General features: G+C 40.8%; 1 protein-coding gene and 1 long non-coding RNA gene across 5 annotated transcripts in view; one reads left to right on the forward strand and one right to left on the reverse strand.

Annotated features, from left to right (window-relative positions):
• TCAF1 (TRPM8 channel associated factor 1) overlaps positions 1-14,434 on the reverse strand; it is a 49,500-nt gene extending 35,066 nt beyond the window's left edge. The window contains exon 1 of one of the 4 annotated variants that reach the window (XM_026513077.4): positions 14,285-14,434. The gene's annotated coding sequence lies outside the window, so the exon portion shown is untranslated. Of the gene's footprint in view, positions 1-681; positions 1,061-2,962; positions 3,127-14,284 lie in introns of those variants that run through there. The other 3 variants (XM_026513086.4, XM_026513096.4, XM_026513114.4) reach the window with 3 other exon arrangements.
• LOC123001762 (uncharacterized) overlaps positions 1-20,883 on the forward strand; it is a 37,387-nt gene extending 16,504 nt beyond the window's left edge. The window contains exons 3-7 of the long non-coding RNA XR_006411015.3: positions 2,624-3,061; positions 4,283-4,450; positions 12,561-12,827; positions 13,550-13,756; positions 20,757-20,883. This is a non-coding gene — a long non-coding RNA (uncharacterized LOC123001762). The remainder of the gene's footprint in view (positions 1-2,623; positions 3,062-4,282; positions 4,451-12,560; positions 12,828-13,549; positions 13,757-20,756) is intronic.
• The last annotated feature ends 2,860 nt before the right edge of the window (positions 20,884-23,743 follow it).

Genomic DNA, 23,743 nt, shown 5'->3' on the forward strand with positions numbered 1-23,743 from the left:
AGGAGGAATGGAGAGGGGCTGGGGGTGGGGGCAGTAGGGAGAGGCGGGGAGCGAAGCGGAAAAGCTCTGCCTGCCAGGGAATGCTCCAGACCCGTTGGCACGGTTTGGGTGAGGTAGGGGTACACAGACCACTGGCGCCTCTTGCGTGCGCGCGCGCGCACACACACACACACACACACACGCGCGCACACACACACACACACACACACACACACACATCTCCCGGCGGCTAGTGAGAGTGGGTAAGGGAACTCAGTCCCAGAGCCGGTGTTTGCAAAGATCAAAGGGCAGTAGGACAGAAGTGATGCTCTGTCCCCAGCCACCTGTGTGACCCTGAGCAAGCCCTGCCTCCTCCCTGGGCTGCGGCATTCGCATCCCACGAAGCTGCGGAGGAGATGCTGCTCTCCCGGTCGGGCCCATGCGTATCTCGACCACACAAAGCATGCAAACACAAACGTCAGATGTCAGAACCCGGAGAGGGGTAGCAATGCGGCGGCGGCGACGCGGAGCCCAGTCAGCAACAGGGGCTAGGACACAATCAGCGAGGGACCCATCCCAGATCCCGGCGCCCCCAGCCCGCTGCACGCCCCTCCCGCAGGTCCCGCAGGTCCGCCCGCTCCCCCCTCGCGCCCCCTCAGCCTCCGGCACCGCCCTCCCCCAGAGCCAGGCCGAGTTCCTCACCAGCCGCCCCTTCTCCGGCCTGCGGGGCTTCCACCGAGGGCCACTCACCGGGTCGCGGCGGCCGCTGGAGGGGGCAGGGCTAGGTGCAGAGGGGACGCACAGTGCGGCGGGGAAGGGGCTTCCCTGCAGGCAGCGCCCCGGCGGCGGGTGGGCGAGCGAGCTGGTAGCGGGGAGGAGGCGTAGCCGGGATGAGGGGTGGGTGGGTAGGAGGGGTTCCCGAGGAGTCTCCTCCTTCCCACTTCCTCCCGGGCGCGAGCCCGAGGGGCGGCGCTTGGCAGGGGACAGCGCTTCTTTGTGTCGCCGGCCCTGCTGGCTCGGCATTGCGGCGGCCCCCATCCTGGCAGAGTGGACGGCCGTTCTAGTAGAGATGTAAACTGCTCTGACTATTCATTACCAAGGGAAAGACTGAATAAATGACAGGACACCTTCCGTGCGATATTATTCAGTTCTTAGGAAGACCTTAGATGTCCATTTGGTTGGGAGCGATGTACCTGACATACTGCGGGGGCGGGGGGGCGGAATACAAATTGTAGAAAACTGTTAGCTATGCTTTCATTTTTATAATTAAAGATAGCCCTTTACGTATTTGTACTATGATGGGAGAAGGGAAGGCTACATCTCTACCTGTTAATATTGTTTGACCTGAGGAGGAGTGCAGGGCAACTTTTATATAGCTCTGCATTGTTTTGCATTGTTACATATGTGACTTTTTAAGTTAAGAATGTATTATATTTGAAACAGACAATAGATAGCTAGCTTCTGTGTATATTTCAGTTCCTATTTCTTTCTTGAAGTCTTTTCCCATCAGCAGTTGACAGTTGCTCCTCCCTTCTGTGAATTGTGAGTTCTACTTTGGTGACTTCACCGTCCTCAGGTGCTAGGTCTAGCGTGGGAAATGCAGGCTAGGAGAGCAGGTAAAAACTCAGACTGTCACCAGATGTCCTGCATTCAGATCTCAGGGCTACAATCTAGAGGCGGAGTGACTTCTGGCAAGTTGCTTAATTCCTCTGCCCCTCAGTTTTACCTGTACAATGGGAATGATAAAATTAGTGCCTATATTACAGATTTATTGTAAGGCTTAAATTAGGTAAGTGAATACTTGTAAAGTTCTTAGATCAATGATGGGCATACAGTAAGGCTGTATCAGTGAAATAAAATAAATATTCAGGCTGTCCTAAGATTCAGTACTTCGTATTCCAGGAAGATGCATGCCTTTGAATACTGACTAGAGTGTTGGTCCAAATCCAAGTCATATTTCCTTTCTCCAGCCCCCTTCAGCCTCCTTTCCTCTTTCCTTTCTTCTTTAAATCTTTCCCCAACTTGAATCATATAATTAATAGCCAATAGGAGATGTGGGTAGGTGAGCTCAGTGGCATAAAACATAGAGGGAACACCAGGAATAGAAATCAAGAGAACCTCAATTCAGGATCCTGCCCAGTGAAGGACCACCTGAGCGACAGTGAGCGCGTCCTTTATCTCCCTTATGTCCCGACAGGGCTTAGGGTTCTAAGCTAATAAAGAAGGAGGGCAGGAGACTTGCTTGCTAAGTCCCTTTCCAGTCTGAAATGACAAGACAAATAGCACCGCAAGGCAAAACCCCCCAAAACGGAGTTGCGTGGAAAATTTTAAAATGCAAAACAAAAATGCACCTATTGCTTATGTAAAAATAAATAATAAAAGGACAAAAATATACATGAGAAGGATAGACCCTAACTTAGTATCTGAGGATGGTCATGAGATTTGATGGGGAAAAGATTTTAACTATCAGGTTTTGTTTCTTAGAAAGGAGAAGACACGTACAACATATACACATAGGCGCGGGGGGTGGGGGGAGACACACACACACCCACGGGTGGGGGGGCGGGGAGAGCAAGTGCGCTGAAGCGAAGGTAATAAAATGCCCGCATCTGATAATTATATTATTTCCTGTATGTATCTGCAGCTTCGAAACATTTCATCATGAGAAGTGCTGTAAAAGAGCAGAAATTCCTGGAGAAGAAGAATGAAGCACGAAAGAAATAAGAGCCAGAGTGGTAGAAAAAACAGAACCAGACACAGAGATGGAGAGACTGCAGGGAATCCTCTTTGGAAGACATCTGCCTCCTTAGGCCGAAGCGGTCTCAGGCCCAAACCCAGACTACCTTCGCAGCCCGGCAGGCGCCCTCTCCCCCACGCTCCCCAGGACCCGGCCGGGTGTTCCTTCTCCCACCCTGGCTGCGCGGGCTTGGTTCGTGCGCCGGGGCCTGCTCCGGTTCCAGAACGATCTTTGGACGATACTCACCCGTTATCCAGCAATTTTCCCACAGGGCTACTCTGGAGGGGGAAGGGACTGCTCTGCAGAGACGTGACAAGGAGACCCGGCAGTCAGCCTGCGGACTCGGTAATTGGTGGAGGTGGCGGCGGGAGGCGTCCAGGGGGAGATGGGCCGCAGTGCAGAGAGGGGCTGGGGGTGGGGGTGGGACAACCGGGGAGCTGATTGGCGGCTGCGGCGTGCGGGGGGGGGGGGGGGGGCGGAGCCTGGCCGGCCGCCCCCAGATCTCAGAGGCCCGGCTTTGTGTTGGTTTCTGCGACAGGATGCAGCCCCAAATCCTGGATGGAGTACTGGAACGGCTCCGGGAGTGCGCCAGGGCGATTTGTTAAAAAAAACAAATCCTTAAGACTATTTACCAACAAGGGAGGGGTTGATAGATAAAGATTTGTATATAAAATGATACATAACTATTTACAAGGATATTTATATATTTATGTGCCAGGGGTTAGGCTGTGTCTATATTCACATTTTTAATGAACATTTAACATGATATAAAAATAGCTTGCATTTTTTGTAGGAAAAGCTTTTAAAATATTTATATATGCTTATATAAACACAGAAATTATATGGCAAACATAAATCAAACTATTAGAATCAGTTACTTCAGACAGTTAAGAGTAGATTATTTTTAAGTATGTTTTCTTCATATACCTCATTAACATTTCAGTAGAAATATATATTATTTTGTGATAAAAATTTATAAATTTAATGAACTAGAATAGATAAAATATCCTTGCTCAAATAGCTGGTAGTGACACATCTGTAAATATGATTTCTCTCTGTATGGGGGATTCTTGAACTTTGTCCCTAGTCCTGTCTCATGTTAGTCAAGTAAGAGCAGGATATTAACAGTTGACTTTTGAGCCATAACCTGACTATATTGTCCCACCTAGAACCCATGTCTACTCATTTAGCTCGGTGAGCTCAACTTTAGAAGCTGGGGGAAAACCACTTGTCCCTTTTATGGCTGCTTCCAAAGGCCTGAAAGCTTTGTGTGGCCTCTGTACATTCTGCTGTTTCCTCACTCCTCACCCATCACTGCACTGGCCCCTATTCTCTGGGTGCCTAAGGAGAAGGAGAAGGTGTCCCTGACCAAACTATTCTCAAGAAGTGACCATTAAAAAGCTTTCTCCCCTACCACAAAACAGTGTCCAGGCTGGACCTTCCACAGGAATGTGGATTCAGTGGTAAGCGGATAGATTACTACATCCTGTATCATTTCGGGGTTTCATTACAACTCCCCAAACTGGAGTAAACATAAGTCAAGAACTGTGTTTTATTCTTCTTTAGATTCTCCACTTCATGTGGCCCCAAACAGGTGCTTGGTAATGTCCATTTGATGGATGGCTGGACAAGATACGTGACTGTGGGGTGAAGAAGGTAATCTTGGCATACTCCTCCACAAGACAAAGACCTGCTTAACAGTGAAAACCAATCAAATCACAGCTTTCCTATGTTGTGAGTTTTTTCCTCTTCTTCATATTCTTTTCTTTTCATCTTCTCCCATGAGCCTTTTGTTTTCTTCCTTATATCTGTGAAAATTTCAGCTATTTGTAGCCTCTCTCTCTGTTTCAGACTTCACATCACTAGCTCAGTTTTAAATCCTATATCCTTCTAGAGTTTCTGTTTTTCTTTCCAGTTTCTACCTTGGGACTGCCATGAAATTCTGAACATAATGAAATAACTTTTGAAATATTACATTCTGTAAATACTCAGCTAAATTGGAATGAACAATTTATTAAAAATCCGTACTATAAAATATTACGCAGTTCTTAAAAAGGATAAGATTAAGTCATACCTTGAGGAATGCTCTCAATATATATTTTCAGCAAAAAAATTGTAATGCTCCTAATGTGTGTTTGTTTATCTAAGCAGGAAAAATAAGGACATATTTGGCTATCTTAGGAAGTGGAGCAGGTTGACCAATAATTTTTTCTTTAGACATTTTGTATTTTTAAAATGTTGCAAACATAATTTTGGGGGAAAAAAAGGACTATTTAGTAATACCACTCTTAGGTATACACCCAAGAGAAATATATATATGTGTCACCAAAAGACATGTGCTAGAATGTTCAAGGCAGCACCATCCATAATAATCTAAAACTAGATGCTACCCAATACTACCCTCCCTTCTTTCTTACCCCTACTGCTGCCCTGGCACTATCTTCTATTACAGGTGTCTTAAAAATGTTATTTTCAGATAAATTTGAGAATTTATTTTCAAAGAATCTTTAAGGAAATTCTAAAGAATATCTCAAGAAGGAATAAAATAATCTTAGATAAATTATCTGAAATGTAAGACAAAATGGTAAGAGACTTCTAAATCTGGCATTGAGAGAATATCGTATTTGGAACAACCCTTCCATTGAAAATTCACATCAATAAAAGTTGGACAAAATATAGAAAACAATGGAAGACTCTGAAGAGCAAACAACACCAGGAGAACTTGAGAAGCTATAATCCCAAGGGAAGAAACACACAGGACATGAGTTCTACATCCACTGGGGATTTTCTGTTTAGGGCATTTTCCAGTTTACAATGCAGAAAAAGTGAGGCCAAGCAGAAAGTGTCAGTCTTACTGATTCAAGATTCTCAAACCAACTGAACTCAGAGGACAAAATTTCAGACAAGAAGGTATCTCTGAGAAGTGAATATAAAAAAAAAAAAATCTATGTACAAATTCCCCTTAATTTGTCACTGGCTGACTCTTAAACTGCACACACAGAGAAGAACCACCACCTCCAAAAAAATCCACCAAAACTTGCTGAAAATAGCAGCTAAAATGTTAAACAGGTGACAGTTATTTCAGTAGCTGTACTGTTCTAGGAATAAAGTGGAGGTCAAGTCCCACAAAAACAATACACTCTTATCACCACATTCTGCTTTCAGTTGAGACGTGAGAGAATCCATGGCATATCAAAAGAATGACACCTTTCGAGTAAGGATTATGGTCTTGGGTAAGGAAAAAATTAAAATGCACCAGTTTTAAGAAAGATTAAAACTAACCTTTGATAGCATGAAAGTAATCTTCTGGTACTTTATCCATTTCTCACCCCCCAAAAAATCCTCTTTGAAAAACAGTAACATCAACCATACTTTATAATTTTTCATTCATGATGTCCTTCACCCAATCAAAAATTTAGGGGGAGGCTAAAAAATCAGATTACATTGCCAAGAACTCAGAAGAAACAACAAATAATAGAAACAGACTCACAGGTGGTTTGGACATTTGCATTCTTAGGGACTTACTTTAAGATAACTGAGTCAATATGTTAAAAAATTATAGAAGCAAGGCTGGAGAATTTCAGTATAGAATTAAAACTCAGAAAACTCACATATAGAAAACCCTGAAGACTCCACCAAAAAACTGTTAGAACTAATAAGCATATTAAGTATATTCAGTATGGTTGCAGGATACATAATCAAAATACAAAAATTAGTTGTGTTTTTATAAACTAATTATGAAGTATCTGAAAAGGAAATTAAGAAAACAATCCCATTTTCAATAGCATTAAAAACAATAAAATACTTAGGAACCAATTTAACCAAGGACCTAAAAGATCTATACACTGACATCTATAAAACATTGAAGAAAGAAATTGAAGACACAAATAAATGAAAAGATATTCCATATTCATAGATTGGAAGAATTAATAATGTTAAAATGTCCTTACCAAAATTACCTACAGATTTAATACAATCCCTATCAAAATTCCAATGGCATTTTTTACAAAACTAGAAAAAAAAAAAAAAACCCCAATCCTAAAATTCATACGAACCACAAAAGAACTCAAATTGCCAAGGCAGTCTTCAGCTAGAAGAATAAAATTTGAGGCATTACAAATGCCTGATTTCAAACTATACTGTAAAGCTACAGTAATCAAAATACTATGGTACCTGCATAAAAACAAACATATAGGCCAGTGGGAAAAAATAAAGAGCCCAGAAACAAACCCACACATTTACATTCAACCTACTGTCAACAAAAGTACAAAGAACACACAACAGGAAAAGGATAGACTCTTCAATAAATGGTGTTGGAATAACTGGATATCTACATGCAGAAAAATGAAATTGGACTCTTATCCCATACTATATATGAAAATCAACTCAAAATGTATTAAAGACTTAAATGTTAAGACCTGAAATTGTAAAGCTACTAGAAGAAAACATAGGCTTCTTGATATTGGTCTGAGCAATAAATTTTCGAATATGACCTCAAAAACACAGGCAACAAGACCAAAGTAAACAAGTGGGACTACTTCAAACTAAAAAGCATCTGCACAGCAAAAGAAACAATCAACAGAGTTAAGAGACAACCTATGGAATGGGAGAAAATATTTGTAAACCATATATCCCCAATAAGGGGTTAATAAGGAATTCAAACAATGCACTAGCAAGAAAATAAATAATCCAATTAAAAAAAATGAGCAAAGGACCTAAATGGACATTTCTCAAAAGAAGACATATAAATGGCCAATAGATATATGAAAAAGTACTCAAATCCATTCATCATCGGGGACATACAAATCTAAACTATGACATATCACCTCACACCTGTTAGAAGGACAACTATCAAAAAGATAATAAGTGTTGGTGAGGATATGGGGAAAAAGAAACACTTGTGCACTTTTGGTGTGAATGTACATTGGTAAAGTCATTATAGAAAATAGCACAGAATTGAAAATAGAACTGCCATATTATCCAGAACTTCTGGGTATATATTCAAAGAAAATGAGATCAATATCTGGAAGTGATATTTGCATTCCCATGTTCATGGCAGCATTATTCACAGTCGTCAAGATATGGAAATGACTTAAGTGGTTATCCAATGAATGAATGGATAAAGAAATTGTTGTATGTATATACAATGGAATTTATGTAGCCATAAAAAAGAAGAAAACCTGGCCATTTGTGACAATATGGATGAATTTTGAGGGCATAATCCTAAGTTTCAAAATAATTCAAAGACAAATATTATGTGATCTCATTTATATGTAGAATCTAAAATAGTTGAACTCAGAAGCAGAAAGTAGCATGGTGCAGGGAGATGGGAGATGTATAGGTCAAAAGTTGCAAAATTTCAGGTATGTAAGATAAATAAGTTTTGGAGATCTAATGTATAGCACAGGGACTATAGTTAATGATATTGTATTATATACTTGAAATTTGCTAAGAATAGATCTCAATTGTTCACACACACACACAAAAGGTAAACTATGTGAGGTGATCAATATATTAATTAGCTTGAAGTGGTAATCATTTCACAATGTATACATATATCTAAACATCACATTGTAGATCTTATATATATGCAAGTTTTCTCAATTATATCCCAATAAATGTTATGAATTAAATATGTTATACAACTAGAGTATTCCTAAAACATTCAACCTAAAACATTACAACATATAATTTCCAAATAAGAAGAGCAATAAAATGGGGAAACAAAGGAGTAAAAAGGGGAGGGGAATGAAAGACTGAGATAAAGCACAAAAAAATAATAAGCAAAAAAAAATAATAATAAATGAGAGAGAAATAAATCTATTTGCATTACTAATCACAATAATATAACTGGAATAAATTATTCAATGGTAAGTTATAAATTGTCAAACAATAATTTTATTTTTTTATTTACTTATTTTTAAAGATTTATATATTTGGGGAAGGGAGGGGTTGAGGGAGAGGGACAGAATCTCAAAGAGAATCTCCGCTGAGCATGGAGCCTGATGTCAGGCTCAATCTCATGACTCTGAGATCCTGACCTGAGCCAAAATCAAGAGTCAGATGCCCAACCAACTGAACCATCCAGGCACCCCTCAAACAATAATTTTAAAAGCAGCATTTAAAAAATACAGATAAGTTTATGACCTATATATGACTTAAAACATAGATTTAGAAATATTTAAAGTCAAAGGATGAAAGAAAGATAAATCTTTCTCGGAGGTAAACACCAATCAGGGTAAACACTAGTCAAAAAAACCTTGATTTGATAGCTGAGCAAATTAAGAATTTAAGACAAAACGCATTAAAAGGTAGCCATAATATTGAATCCTTACATTATGTTAAAATTTTCAATTTACTCCAATTCACTAATAACATAGCCTCAAAATATATGAAGTAAAAATATACAGATCTACAATGAAAAATATCAAAATATACCATCATAGTGAGACATTGTAGCATACCTTTATTGTAACTGATAATTCAAACAGAAAAAAAAATTGTAAGGATATGGCAGATCTGGATTGTATAATTAACACACTTGTTTTAAAGATGTATATGTGACATTATATAATTAGACACTACACATTATCTTCAAGCACACAAATGAAACTGACCATGTGCTAGGTCTTAAAGCTAGCTTCAGTAAATCCAAAGGAATTGATATCATACATTCTCTGACATCAGACATTATGAATTAGGTAACACTTACTGCAAGATAATAAAAGAATCTTCATGTGAGTAACTGGAAATTAAAATACACTGTTCTAAAATATGCATGGCTTAAATAAGAAACCATAATGAAAATTATAGATACTTACAGCTACATCATAGCAAAATATTCATATCAAAACTTGTGAGATATAGGTAAAAAGTAGTGACACAAATTTAAGAGCCTAATGAGCTGAGCATATGAGCTAAGCATATACCTTAAAAGCTTAGAAAATAACAAAAATCTAAAGAAGAACTAATAAAATAAATAACAGTTAATGAAAAAAAATGAAGTTTCGTGTGTGTATGTGTAAGTATATGAAAGAGCTAATAAAGTAGTCCAAATTCTGGCAAAATTAGTCAAAACAAAATGAGAAAGTATATCTACATACATTAATAATAAAAACAGGTCATAATAATAGATGATGAAACTAAACATAATGAGAGAATATTATGAACCATTTTCTATTAAGTTTGAATTATATATATATATACATAATATATATGTATAATATGCATATATATGTACATAATACATATACATATGTATATATATATAAAACAAATATCTTAGAAAATAAATTCATGAGAGTTGCTTCATAAGGAAACCTAAATAGTCCTATAATCCTTAAAGTAATTGAACCAACAAGTTTTATACCTTTTGATAAAATAAACTCCACACCCTGGGTTTTTGCTGGTGATTTGAGAAAATATTCAAGGACCAGATAATTCCAACCTAGCCCGAATTCTTACATAGAATAGCAATAGTGAGAATACTACCCATCTTATTTTATGAGATGACATCAACAAATAATAAAGTTAGAATCAAAAAGGATAATTACATGCCATTCTCAATTCACATATATAAATGCAAATATCTAATGCTTATCTTTATATCTTTATATAAAAGTTATTGCATATTTACCATAGACAGTTTATTCCAGGAATGCAAAGTTGATTAAATATTAAAGATTGAACACTATACTTCATCATATTAACATATTTAAATGGAAAAAATATGAGAAAATCAATAGCTACAGAAGAAGCGTTCAATAAAACATCTACTCATATTAAAAGCACTTCCTCGAAGAAGAATCAAACTTTCTTATCATGGGACAGAGCATTTACAAACTAACCATTGCAAATGCAATATTTAAAGCTGACATAATGAAATCTTTCTCTTTATTATCTTAAGGATGAGACAAGATGCCCTTTTCACCTTTATCAGTTTTATACTGAATGTCCTAGCCAATGCAGTAAGACAGGAAAAAGAAATTAAAGGTATAAGGATTGGAAAGGAAGAAACAATACTGTCGATTTTCAGGTGTTATGACTGCCTGTGTAGCAAATCTGAAAGACTGTACAGGTAAGAATTATTAATGGAGTTTGTCACATTATAGAGTCAGTATATAAAAGGCAACTGAATTTCTATACACCAGAAAAATAAGCTACAAAATATAATTTTATAAAAGAAAACATTTACAATAGCAGTAAAAATATAATGCATTTAGAAATAAATTTAATAAACATAAGCAGAAGGAAAACAATGGAAAATATTACAAAACATTAAAAAACATTAAAGTTGAACTAAATAAATAGCATTATATATCAAGTTGATAGACGGAAAACTGTAACATCTTAAAGAGGCCTTTTCTCCCTAAATTGATACATAAAATTAATGCAATATCAAGCAAAATTCCAGCGGGTTTGTTTGCTTGTTTGTTCCTTGTTTTGGAGAATTTGAAAAGTTTATTTAAATACTTATATGGAGGCGCCTGGTTGGCTCAGTTGGTTGAATGTCTGACTCTTGGTTTTGGGTTGGGTCATGACCACAGGGCCATGGGATTGAGCCCCACATCAGGCTCCATGCTCAATGCAGAGTCTGCTTGAGAGTCTCTCTCTCCCTCTCCCTCTGCCCCTCCCCCTGCTTGCACTCTCGCTCTCTCTAAAACAAATCAATAAAATCCCTAAAAAATATATTTACATGGAAAATCAAAGATCCAAGAATTGCTAAAAACTCTTGAAGAAGAATTAAAAAATGTGAAGATCTTTACTACCGTATTTCAAGACTTATTATAAACCTAGAATCATTAAGGAAATAGATAACTATAGGTTTAGGAAACTTAAAACAAATTCATGCATATATGAAAAACCGAATTCTGGTAGATCAGTGGTGCTGGGACAATTGATTATCCATATGGAATAAACAATATAACAATCAGTTTCCAGGTGGATTAAGACGAATTGCCAAATGCAAAACTATAAATGCTTTTAGAGGTAAATATAGTAAAATTAATTTATTTTCTTGAGAAAACAATTTTCTTTTTATAAGAGAAAATATTGGTAACTTGAAATTAAATTTCAAAACTTAGTTCATTGAGAGAGATGGACATACAGAGAAAGAAAAACTAAGCACCACACTGAGAGCAGATATTTGCGGCATATACAGCTGACGAAGAATTGATTATTATCCACATTATATAAGGGAAACTTTCCAATGAGTCAATAAGAAAAAGACAAACAACCCAATATGAAAATGAGTAAAAGACAGGAACCAGGATTTCAGAGAGAAAGCACAGTAGTTCACCAATGTATTAAAAGATGGTCACTTCATTAGTTATCTGAGAAATGCTAATTAAAATCACAGTGGAACACTATTTCATGCCCACCAGACTGGCTAAAAATGAAATTTGATAATATCAAGTTATAACAAGTATGTAGAGTAATAGAAACTCTCATCTAGTGCTACAGGGAGTAAAAACCAGCTCAATACTTTGCAAACAGGTTGGAAATAACCTAATAAAGCTGCACATACACAAATCTTACAACCTGGTAATTGTATACCTGGGTGTGCAATCTAGGGAACCAGAGTGAGCCTGTGCCTGTGAACCAGAGGCGCGTACAAGAATGTTAGAGAACAACATTATTTGTTAATATCCCCTGTAGTAGGCGGACTTTAAAATGGCCCCCAGTGATCCCTGCCTCCAGATGTTCGTGGTTTTGCGTAAGCCCTTTTCCTTGAGTGTGAGCTACAACTAGTGATTCACTTCTAATAAATAGGAAATCACATGTCACTTTTGAAATTAGGTTACAAAAATAATCTGGCCTTCATCTTTTTCTCTCCTTCTCTCAGGTAGCCTTTATCCTGGGGGAAGCAAGCTGCCATATTTTGACTAGCTTCTAAACAGAAGCCCATTTGCCAAAAACCTGATGTGTCCAACCAAAGCCAGTGAGGCCAAGAAGCTTGCCAATCGGCACTTGAGGGAACTTGGAAGGGGTTCTCTCTACCTTCAGCCTTGAGACGACTGTAGTCCCAGCCGATATTGCTTACAGCCAGTGAGAGATACTGCATCAAACACTCCCGGATAAGCTCCTCCTGGATTCCTGACCCACAGAAACTGTGAGATAATAGGTTTTGTTTTAAGCTGCTAAGTGTTGGGGTAATTTGTTACACAGCAATAGATAACTAATATATTTACCAAACCAGCAACAACCTAAATGTAGAGTGGGTAAATTATGGTATATTCATACCATAAACAGTGAAAATGAAGGAATCATCAAGGGCGAATCTCAAAAACGTGAGTATGTACAGTATAATGCCATTAATATGAAAATTTAAAAAATAGGGAAAGCAAACATGTACCTGTATATGTTTTCGGAATACACAATCACAAAGCTATAAAGAAAAGCAAGGAAATGATTAATCCAAAAACCAGCTGTCACCTCTCATGGAAGGGAGAAGGATGGGCTTGAGGGGGACACGCAGGGGGCTTCTGTGGTACTGCAATGGCACTTTTTCCGGTCTAGGAGATGGTCAGGCATTCTCATTATTCTTTAGAATGTTCTTAGATGTTTTATATACCCCTTTCTAATAAATTTTAAAAAATCGAGCCAAAGCAAAAATAAAGCAAGGTATTGAAATGAATTCAATGAACAAATAAATAATTTGGAATATGAAAGGATGGATGAAGGGATGGATAGATGGATGGAGGGATGGTTTGCTAGACAGATCATTCGGTCTTTTATGTCTAATTGGACTTGCACTTCTTTCAAGAAGTTTCATGATTATCTGTTTCATAAATCTTTTTCTTCTATACTTAAGGCTATTTCCGTTCATTTCAGGTTTACCCAACTCAACTGGCCAGCTCGGGCTGTTTACCTGGGAACTGTATAATCCAGTACTTACAGCTTCAGGCCAAACGCATTCCAGACTAAACGTTCCGCCCGCTCACCGCACCTACTCTGAACACCACCCATTCCGCGCCCCACACCTCCCTCCACCAGCGCAGACACACTCAGAGCCCTTGGGCGCCTACAGCACTAGAGTCGGTGAGGACTTTGACCTTTCGAGGGGTTGGGGGGTGGGTGGGAGTGGTCCTGCAGAGGCCAGCAGCACCCCGATAATTTAAGAGCAAGGCCCCCGGAGATGGGGTAACATTACCTCCCGGGTTCCCTTTTGGTTAAATCTCAACGGCTCCTCGCAGAGCACACGCACAAAAAAAGCACAAAAAATGGGGAGGAGGAAGGTCATCGCCTCCTGCCAAGCAAGGGTGACAAACACTGCGGCAAGAAGAAAATTGAGACCGAGTTGCAGGGAGACAGCAGAGAAGAATCCGAGAGGTAAACAGCAAGAAATTCTGTTAAACACGTCTGCCACCCTCCCCTTGAGGACAAGTAGAGGCCCCACACCAGTCCCCAACATTCCCTACCCCACAGCACGCACGGTCTCCTCGGGCATTCCCTCTGTCCACCAGTCCCCCCATCCCACCCCACCCCCGGGCCACAGCGCTCCGGGCAGTGGCCTGTGCCGCTCCCAGGCCTCTTTGGGTCCAGAATCCATCGCTGAACCCCACTTACCTTTTGCCCCGCTTTCCCTGCGGCGCGGGTTCAGGGCAGAGAGGACCGGCTTGGCAGGGGCAGCGGCAGTTCCCTAAGGCAAGGAGCTTCTCAGGTGAGAAGGGACTGGGCGGCGGACGAGGCTGGGGACGTGGAAAGTCGCAGGCAGACGGGGGCGCGCGGGGGAAGGGGGGCGTCCCGGGAGCTGATTGGTGGCCGTGGCGCTGGGGCGGAGTTTGGCCCGCAGTCCCCGGACCGTAGAAACCTTGCTTTGTATCATTTCTGCCGGAGGATGTGGGCCCCAAATCCGGGATGGGGACCCCAGCACCAGTCCAAGAAAGTGCGCAGGGCAGTTTGTTAAAAAATAAATCTGAGACAATTTATGAACAAGTGAGCAATTGATATACAGTATTATATTTTTATATAAGACAATACACAATTATTTCTAAGAATGAGTTAAATCTACGGGTCCTCAATACATTTTTAATTAAAAGTGTCAAGTTGCATTAGAATGGAGCATATGATTACATTCTTGTAAGAAGAAACAATCTTGCCTTGCTTATATAAGGGGCAGGGCTAATAGTTGTCTATTGATACTTATCTTCATAACCACTGAGTCATTTTAAAATAGCACATGTATTGTTTTATAAGTTAAATAAAAAACAAGAAGGTGTTAAAAATTTTAATAACGAACAAATAGGTGACAGATATTGGGCATGAGAGAAAGAAAGGTGTAGCTATTATAAACCTAGATTCTGAAGCCTCTGGCTCATCTCCTTACCGTCTGGGGACTGCATTCCCTCCTCTGGCTGCATTAACAAATGACCACAAATTTAGTGACTTGAAACAATATTTATTATCATACACTTCTGTAGCTCAGAAGCCCACTGGCTGAGATCAAGGTGTAGACAGGGCTGTGTTCCTCCTGGATGCCCTGGGGGAGAATTCATTTTCTTGACTTTTTCAACTCCTGGAGGCTGCCCAAATTCTTTGGCTTTTGGGTTCCATCTTCAAAGCCAGATCTCATCACCTGGACCTCTATGGTGGTCCTCCAATTTCTCTTACTTCTCTTTCACTTATTTCTGAGCGACTTTGACCTGTTAGCACCCTTTCCACCCTGGATCCCACAGGCCACTCTCAGTTCTGAATCCCACTTCCCTTTTTTATGTTTATTTCTCTTTCTGTTCATCTTCTCTTCTGCTTTTGTTTGTCTTTGTCCCCCCAGATAATTTCCTTCTTTACAGGTAGAAAGTGTAGTGGGTAGAGCACCTTATCAACAGAACACTTGGTTGTGCCCTCTTACTGTCACTTAAAACTCTGTTGCTTTTCAGGCTTGTGGAAACACACGCAATACCCTGTGAGACAGGGCGTTCTTAACTCTGACGGCTGTCAGTCCTAGTTCTCCGCCTCTCGGCGTTCCTCTCTGGACCCTCACCCGGGCCTGATTTTCCTTCCCAGGCCCAGAGCCAGTCCTCAAAGAGCATGTGGGTGACGTCATAGAAGGAGGGGCACGGGGGCTGGGGTGCGGGGAGGCAGCTGTGGGAGGAGAGAAGCTGAGCCAAACAGCCAAGCCCCCCATTGGCAGGGAATTTGCTGGCTGAGGTCCGTGCTTGTCTGCCTGTGCTCCGGTGTTGGAGGTTTGCAGGCTGCAATGGCCCTGTCTCCTCCCAGACCCTACACACACACACACACACACACACACACACACACACACACACACACACGTTAGGAGCAGAGCCTAGAGGACTGGGCCAGTGATTTCGGCCTCTCACACACTGGCCTTAGTGGGCATAGAAATGTTAAGGTCATGCTCCATCTCCACCTGTGCTAACCCGTTCTGCTGTCTGCACTCAGTATTTCTTTTTCGAGAAAGGAGGAGATTGGACGAGATGTTTTAACTCCCAAATTCTGTGACCAATTGCACAGCAAAAACAGCACCAACTGAAAATGGTGGTTTTTGTGAGTGTCAGGGGAGGGAGTGGGGGCGGGCAGGCATGTGTGTTGTTGACTCTTCGTTTCTGAGAAGAGGAGGATATGGCAAGAGAGAAATGCAGCTGCCTTGGCAGAGAGAATGAGAAAGAGACAAAGCTCCTCGCCAAGGCACTCCGGGTCTTCTAGGAGCACTCAGTCTGCCTCCACAGAAGCCCCCGACACCCCACTCAGCTGCACAAACATGCCCAGACGTTGGCTTTGTCTTTCACCCTCAGAGGACTTTCTAGTCAGAAACTACCCCTCTGTGTCTGGGAAGCCAGTTGCTCATTTCTAGAAACCTCTGAGAACTGAGCCCCATGTCTGCCCTCCTCTCTGTGGCCAGGCCTGGCAGGGCAGTTCTGAGGGAGGCTAGGTTTCCGCAGGGAGGCGAGGAGAGGACAGGTGGCTTGCAGATTTCCAGGCAGAGGGGGACAGTGGTTGTACCAGTGAACAGAAAGGCCGACCCTCTCCGGAGGGAGAGAATTCTTCCTGCCTTTGAACTGATCCTTCTGTCCTTTTTCCTGGATCTTGAGCCTGTTGGCCTTCGGACTGGAATTCCACTATCAGCTCCTCTGTCTGCAGCTAGCTGATGGCAGAGCTCAAGACTCACTGGCTCCACCATCGCCAGAGCCAACTCCTTGTAATCAGTCAATGTCCTCTATCCCTATCTATATGATATACCTATCTGTAGCCCCTCCTCTGGGGCTTTATTTACCAGGCAGGCCTCGCTCCTCTTGTGTTTTCCTAAAGATTTTTTTTTTTCTCCTCACCACCCCTAAAAGCTCTATGTCGCATAACAAAGGGACTTCTAGGGTGGGAGGGGGACATTTAAGTACTGGATGTAACTCTTCACTATAGTCCCGTGGTAAAAGCCTCAAGGAAAAGAAATCAGATACTGGAGTGCCTTTATGGTTGATTCCATCTTTCCCCATTTTCTCCTTCATGTCCTCATATGTCCCTCCCTGTGGGCTTTAATAGGGACTAAAATCAATTTTTTAAATGGAATTATTACAAACGCAAGTACAAAGAAGAACATTTTTAAAGCTTATGCTTGGAACATTCTGTGCTTAGAAATCAAGTGTAGGAACTTCATTGAGAAATAAATATAATCAAAATAGGAACAGTGGGAGGATGGAGGAAAACCGAGGGAAGACTAGTAAAGCAGGAGATTTTTTTTTTTTTTAAAGAATGGTTAAGTGCTATCTTCTGTTTTAAGGACAATGACTTCCTTATTTTTAGGAAAGCAATACAGTGCAGTAATAGATGGGAATACAAGAAAAGAGGAACGATTATACTGCATGTTCTATTTTTATTTTTTAAAGTTTTACTTACGTAAGTAATTTCTACACCCAACATGGGGCTCAAACTCACTACCCTGAGATCAAGAGTCGCACACTCCACGGGCTGAGCCAGCCAAGCGCTCTGCATGTGCCATTTTCAATTTAAAAGGTATTTAACTTGTCCCAGTCACGTTGGGCTTCGGTAACAAAAATATCATAGCTGGGTGGCTTGAAGAACAAATATGTCTTCTCTCACAATTTTCTGGAGGCTAGGAAGTAGGAGATCAAGTTGCCAACATCCTCAAATGGCAAAAAGAGAGAGCTTGGATTTCTTCATCCCTTTCCAAGGGCACTAATCCCCGTCATGAGGGATCCACCTTCATGACCTATCCCCTCCCCAAGGCTCTCCCTGCCAATATTATCAACATTAGGTTAGGTTAGGATTTCAACATATGAATTCTGGAGGGACACAAACATTCAGTCCACAAAAGGGTCACTTTTTTTTTTTTTTTTAAGATTTTATTTATTTATTTATTTGAGAGCGTACAAGTTGGGGGGAGAGGACAGCAGAGGGAGAAGGAGAAGCAGACTTCCCGCTGAGCAGGGAGCCCCACGTGGGATTTGATGCCAGGACCCTGAGATCATGACCTGAGCCAAAGGCAGATGCTTAACCTACTGAGCCACCCAGGTGCCCCGACAGTGTCATTTTTAAGTTAACTCGAATTCAACTAAGAAGCCAAAGAATTGCTGAGGTAAATGTTTCTCCATGAATATCTGAAATATTGCCAAGTGTTCTGAGCCAGAGTTTTCTGCATTTGGTTGGATGTATCCTCTTCTTGGGGTGCAACACTTTTGAACCCCAGGAAGCTGCTAGTGCTGCAGGTTTCTTTGGTCTCTGTGTAGACTAAGCTGGAGGTAGAGAGATGTTTCTGCGTTGAAGGATTTTACTCTCTTTTTCCAGGGCTACCCACCTTGTCAGTCCATTATCTCAGGATTGGCCAATAACAGCAAGAATTCTTAGCATTTTATCAACTCACCTTCTATGAAGGAGCCCTTGGCAGAACCAGTGGGGGGTCGGGTTTTAATATCATTCCAAGATGCAGAATCTTATTTTTTGCAGCGGATTTGGGGCCAAGCATCCTGGCTTCAGATACTCATTCTTACATAAGACATGGTTTGAAGAGAGCCTAGTACATAGAAGGTCTCAGTAAATGCCATGCATTTATTAAATTATATGCACTTTTAGGTTTTATGGAATGATGTTGTGCCCCATTCCTTCTTTGTTTTATGCCAGAAGTATGTTTTTTATGCTCTTTACAATTTTCTTTTTTCTTTTTCTTTTATTTAAGTTCAATTAATTAATATATACCGTACTATTAGTTTCAGAGATAGAGTTCAGTGATTCATCAGCATCATATAACACCCAGGGCTCATTACATCGCGTGCCGCCTTAATGCCTATCACCTAGTTACCCCAACCCCCCCACCCATCTCCCCTCCAGCAACCCTCAGTTTGTTTCCTATAGTCAAGAGTCTCTTATGGTTTATTTCCCTCTCTGATTTCGTCTTATTTTTCCCTCCCTTCCCTTATGATCCTCTGTTTTGTTTCTTAAATTCTACATATGAATGAAATCATGCGATAATTGTCTTTCTCTGATTGACTTATGTTGCTTAGCATAATACCCCTAGTTCCATCCACGTGGTTGCAGGTGGCAAGATTTCATTCTTTTTTTTGATGGCTGAGTAATATTCTATTTCACACACACACACTCACACACACACACACCCCAAATCTTCTTCACCCATTTATCTGTCCATGGACATCTGGGCTCTTTCCATAGTTTGGCTGTTGTGGACATGGCTGCTATAAGTATTTGGGTGCAGGTGCCCCTTCCAGTCACTATGTTTGTATCCTTTGGGTAAATACCTAGCAGTGCAATTGCTGGATCATAGGGTAGCTCTATTTTTAACTTTTTGAGGAACCTCCATACTATTTTCCAGAGTGGCTGCACCAGCTTATATTCCCACCAGCAGTGTAAGCCCTTTTTCCACATCCTCACCAATATTTGTTGTTTCCTGAGTTCTTAATTTTACACATTCTGACTGGTGTGAGGTGGTATCTCATTGTGGTTTTGATTGCTCTTACAACTTTTTTAAAACTAATTTCATTAGATGTTGATGGAAGGGAATTTTGTGACGGCCTCCTTCTGCCATCTTTACATGGAAATTCCTGCTTGTGCTTTCTAACAGAAGCAAGCATTTATGCTAACCAGCATGTTCCTGGAAGGATTTCACTTATTTTCCTTTATAGAATTATCAAATGTTCAGCTTTTACATTAACCTAAAAACATTCATAGACCTTTTTTCCTCCTATTCACTGAAATATATAGCCCACACACCCTAAATCTGTGGTCTCTCTGTCTCTTTGTCTGTCTCTCTTTAAATCCCATTTAGGAAATGCAGATAGGGTGGTTTGAAGAAAGAAAAGCAAAATATGCTAACATGTATCTAAAAGAAGAAAAATAAGCTATTTTAAGGGATCCAGAAACAAGTCTTGACATGTCTGACACAGGCCTAGACACTCTTAGGGGGCACTTGTGGACACTCCTTGGCTTACATGATGTTCCTTGGTGATGACACCAACAGAGCCTGGGGGCAAGGTAGCCTCCAAAGCCACCCATTTCCTTCAGCTAGCCTCCTGCTGGGCCCCCTTTCCCTCAGATCCAGGGCCTGGAATTCAGGTGTATAACCCTTGAGCAAGTCAGATATAGGCTGGCCATTTGTGGAGGAAGCTCCCATATCCTGAAGACACTAGGGGGCAGCCCCAACAGAGCCAGGGGCAGCAGAAACCTCCCAACCCACCTACCCCTCCTTAACCAGCTAGGGGTTCTGTCCTCCTGTTCTCATCCCCTTTTTTTTTCCAGGGCCTAGATGCTAGGCTGGAAGTCCCCAGAGAGGCTGGAAGCTGACCTAGGTTCCTGCATTCTGAAAGGCAATAATAGATCCTTGGGTGTGGGGAAAGCCTCTTTTCTCAACCCAATCACACCCATTGAGCTAACTGCCAGTTCTGCTCCTGACCCACTCGAGGGCCTCTGTCTGACCTACAAGCGGTCTAGCTATGGCCAGGCGGTGCTCATAGAGATCTCTCTGTCTGTCTAGAAGGTACTGGGGCCTGTCCTCCACCTCTGCTATTGCCAAGGAGTGAACAAAACACCACAGCCCCTGTGTTTTATCTGCTTGTAGATAGAAGAATAAACGTCCCCACGAAGTTGGATACCCACTGGACTACTGAAAAATATCCTCCAGAAATGGACTGGTGTACTTTCATCGGCAAGTGCAGCAGGGCTGAAGAAGTCAAACGTAAACACGGGTATGTAACCACTGTGATTGTGTGAGGTTTTGACATTAGAACTGATATAAATCCTATTTATAGTCTATTTATTTTGTTTACCTTAAATATCATATTTTTTCATTACATTCATTACATTTTCCAACTGATCAGATCATGCTGGTCTGAAGGAATGCTACTGATCTTTTTTTTCCCTGAGATTTTATTTATTTATTTATTTACTTGAGAGGGACAGAGACAGAGAGAATGAGCACAGACCTGGGCGCGGGGGTTGGGGGGTGGTGGGCGTGGAGGGAGAAGCAGACTCCCCGCTGAGCAGGGAGCCTCACATGGGGCTGATCCCAGGACCCTGGGATCACGACCTGAGCTGAAGGCAGATGCTTAACCGACTGAGCCACCTAGACACCTCTCTACTGGTCTTTGTTTAAAGAAACTATTAAGTGTGTTGTTAGCTATTGATTTAAAATGGAGAGATAATACTTATCATGTTAAGGAAGTATATTTTTATTTCTAGTGTACCAAAATATATAAAATCTGGAATGAACAAAACATCTTACTACATTTCTTCTTCTTCTTTTTTTTTTTTGAGCCAGTAGGTTTTAACTTCTTACATTGGTGGAATTCGTGGTTTTGATTATGGGAAATTATGTTTTTATTAAGGTGTTAAAATTACTTTAATGCTTTATTTAAGAGTTTTGATCTATTTCTTTTTTTTAAATAAACTTCATCAATACAGCAGTCCTAGGTTTTTATTCTATGGAACATTGGTCAGGAACATTTTAGTAAGTGAACTGCTCAAATAACTTTGAGAAATTCCATATGCTACATCTATTTTTGCAGATTCAAAGTCATATCAGCATATTGAAGGCTCTGAGCAGTCCTGCAGTAAATAGTACTCCTTACATTTATTTAATGTAATACTACTTCTATTTATTTAAAAATGAAACTTTTTTCCTGTGATATTTATTAGCATTCTGATCAGTTATTATACATCTATATCTATAAAGTATTTATATATTTACATATATTCAGGTATTTGTAAAATTGGCATGCTTTTGTATATTGTATACAGTTCCAGGTTGCATTCTTTTCCCCATGACTTATATCTTGAACATTTTATCATGTTCTTAAACATTCAAACATGGTTTTTTAACGGCTGTATAACGGTTCACCTTATTTACTGAAATTATATTTGGTCGTTTTCCATTTTGGAAATTAGATTATTCCAGAACTTTGCTAATCACAATAATTGTGTTAAAAATACCTGTTTTACCTACCTCTTGATCTGCATTTCTGGTTATAGGGTGGAGTCCTTGAAGGAGAATGGAAACAAGCCAAAAGATTAGCATTTAGAGGGTTTTTTGATACATAGTAACAAATTATCCTCTAGAAATGTTTTGTACATTTATACTCCCGGTTCCTGGATATGTGTGTACCTATCTGAACTTCTGATGGACTCAGTATCTTCTTCTTTTCCAGACATTATGCAGGCTGTCCACATGTTAACTGAAATCCTTTTTGGTACAGATCAAAGCATGTGTGGCAGAATGGGTTTTTCTCTCCTTTCTTTCCTTCCTGGAACCTGACACATATAGAGCCTTCAATGAGAGAGAGGCATATTTTAAAAATATAAGCCAGGGTGTGGGGAATTTAGGAAGATTTACCAGCTTAAAACTAGTATCTGCAGTTTATAAGTCCATATATCTCCTAGACAGTCCTTGCAGAGGCTGCTCTTGTAAGGATCCCGCTCCCTGTCCTTTCTCATCTCCTTCCTGTCTCAGCCTTGGAATAAGTAGGGGAGCTGAATGGAGCAAGAGAAATGACTGGAAACTCAAACTGAAGACTGGGCACAGAGGACTTGTGGTGGGCGGTTGCAGGGAACAGGGCCAAGGTGCTGGGAAAGAAGAGGAAGAAGACCTAGGAAGAAAGTTCGTGCTAATTACAGGTGCTTGCTTAGGATAAACCTTGAGAATATAGGACTAAAGCCCCGTGCTCATGGATGGAGTTTGGAAACAGGCTGAATACAAAAAGTTGCTCCAAAATCTCTGCATGGATTGGAATCTATCGCACACACTTGTAATAAGAAGTGATTAGTCTTTCTCTGGGATTATGAGTGTGTGTTGGATAGGTCACATGAAGGCTGCTCTCTTGTGCATTGCCCTACAATGTTTGAATAGCATCAGGTCAGAGGACTGAGCCAACGGCATTGCTTAACCATGGCTGCTAAACTGTTAGAAAAATAGTTTCAAGAAGCTGAAGTAGACCCTGAGAAAATGATAATGGTACTTAAAATGTGTTCTGAGGGGAAAAGAGGATGCTGTGCTCTCATTTCTAAAGATTAAGTCTGTAATTTAAAACCAATGGTTCAATTGAAGAGTCAGGATTATTCTGTGTTGAGAAAGATGCCAGGGAATGATAGCTCGTAGCGTCGTGGGGGATGTGTGCTGGTGAGGACAAGTCCATATCGATTAACATATTTTGAGGAAAACGTTAGATCGATGGGTAATATGACAAATCCAAACAGAATGAGATTTGCTGATTTCTTTTCCAGAATCCTGGGCTTTGGGGCTATGATGGGCAACAGGACAAGCAATCCCATCCACATGGGATCACATCCATGTCTTTCTACCAAGTCCAGAAAGCCAAGGATGTTTTTAGGGTACAGAAAGGCAGAGCAGAAGTAAGGAGTTTAAACTATGGAACAAATACAGTAGGGGTCTGAGAGACAAAGGACTCTTCTGGCAGAATCTAGAGGTGATGCCCGAGTTGAAAGCTGTGCCAGCAATAGCTCAGTGCGTTACTGGGTGCTGGTCTTAGAGTCTTTGGAAGGGTGGCGAGGGCTGAGAAAATGCATGCCAGATTTCTGACTATCTATCAGGGG

This window comes from Ursus arctos, unplaced genomic scaffold (assembly GCF_023065955.2).
Source record: "Ursus arctos isolate Adak ecotype North America unplaced genomic scaffold, UrsArc2.0 scaffold_3, whole genome shotgun sequence".
In the NCBI taxonomy this organism is placed as follows: Eukaryota; Metazoa; Chordata; class Mammalia; order Carnivora; family Ursidae; genus Ursus; species Ursus arctos.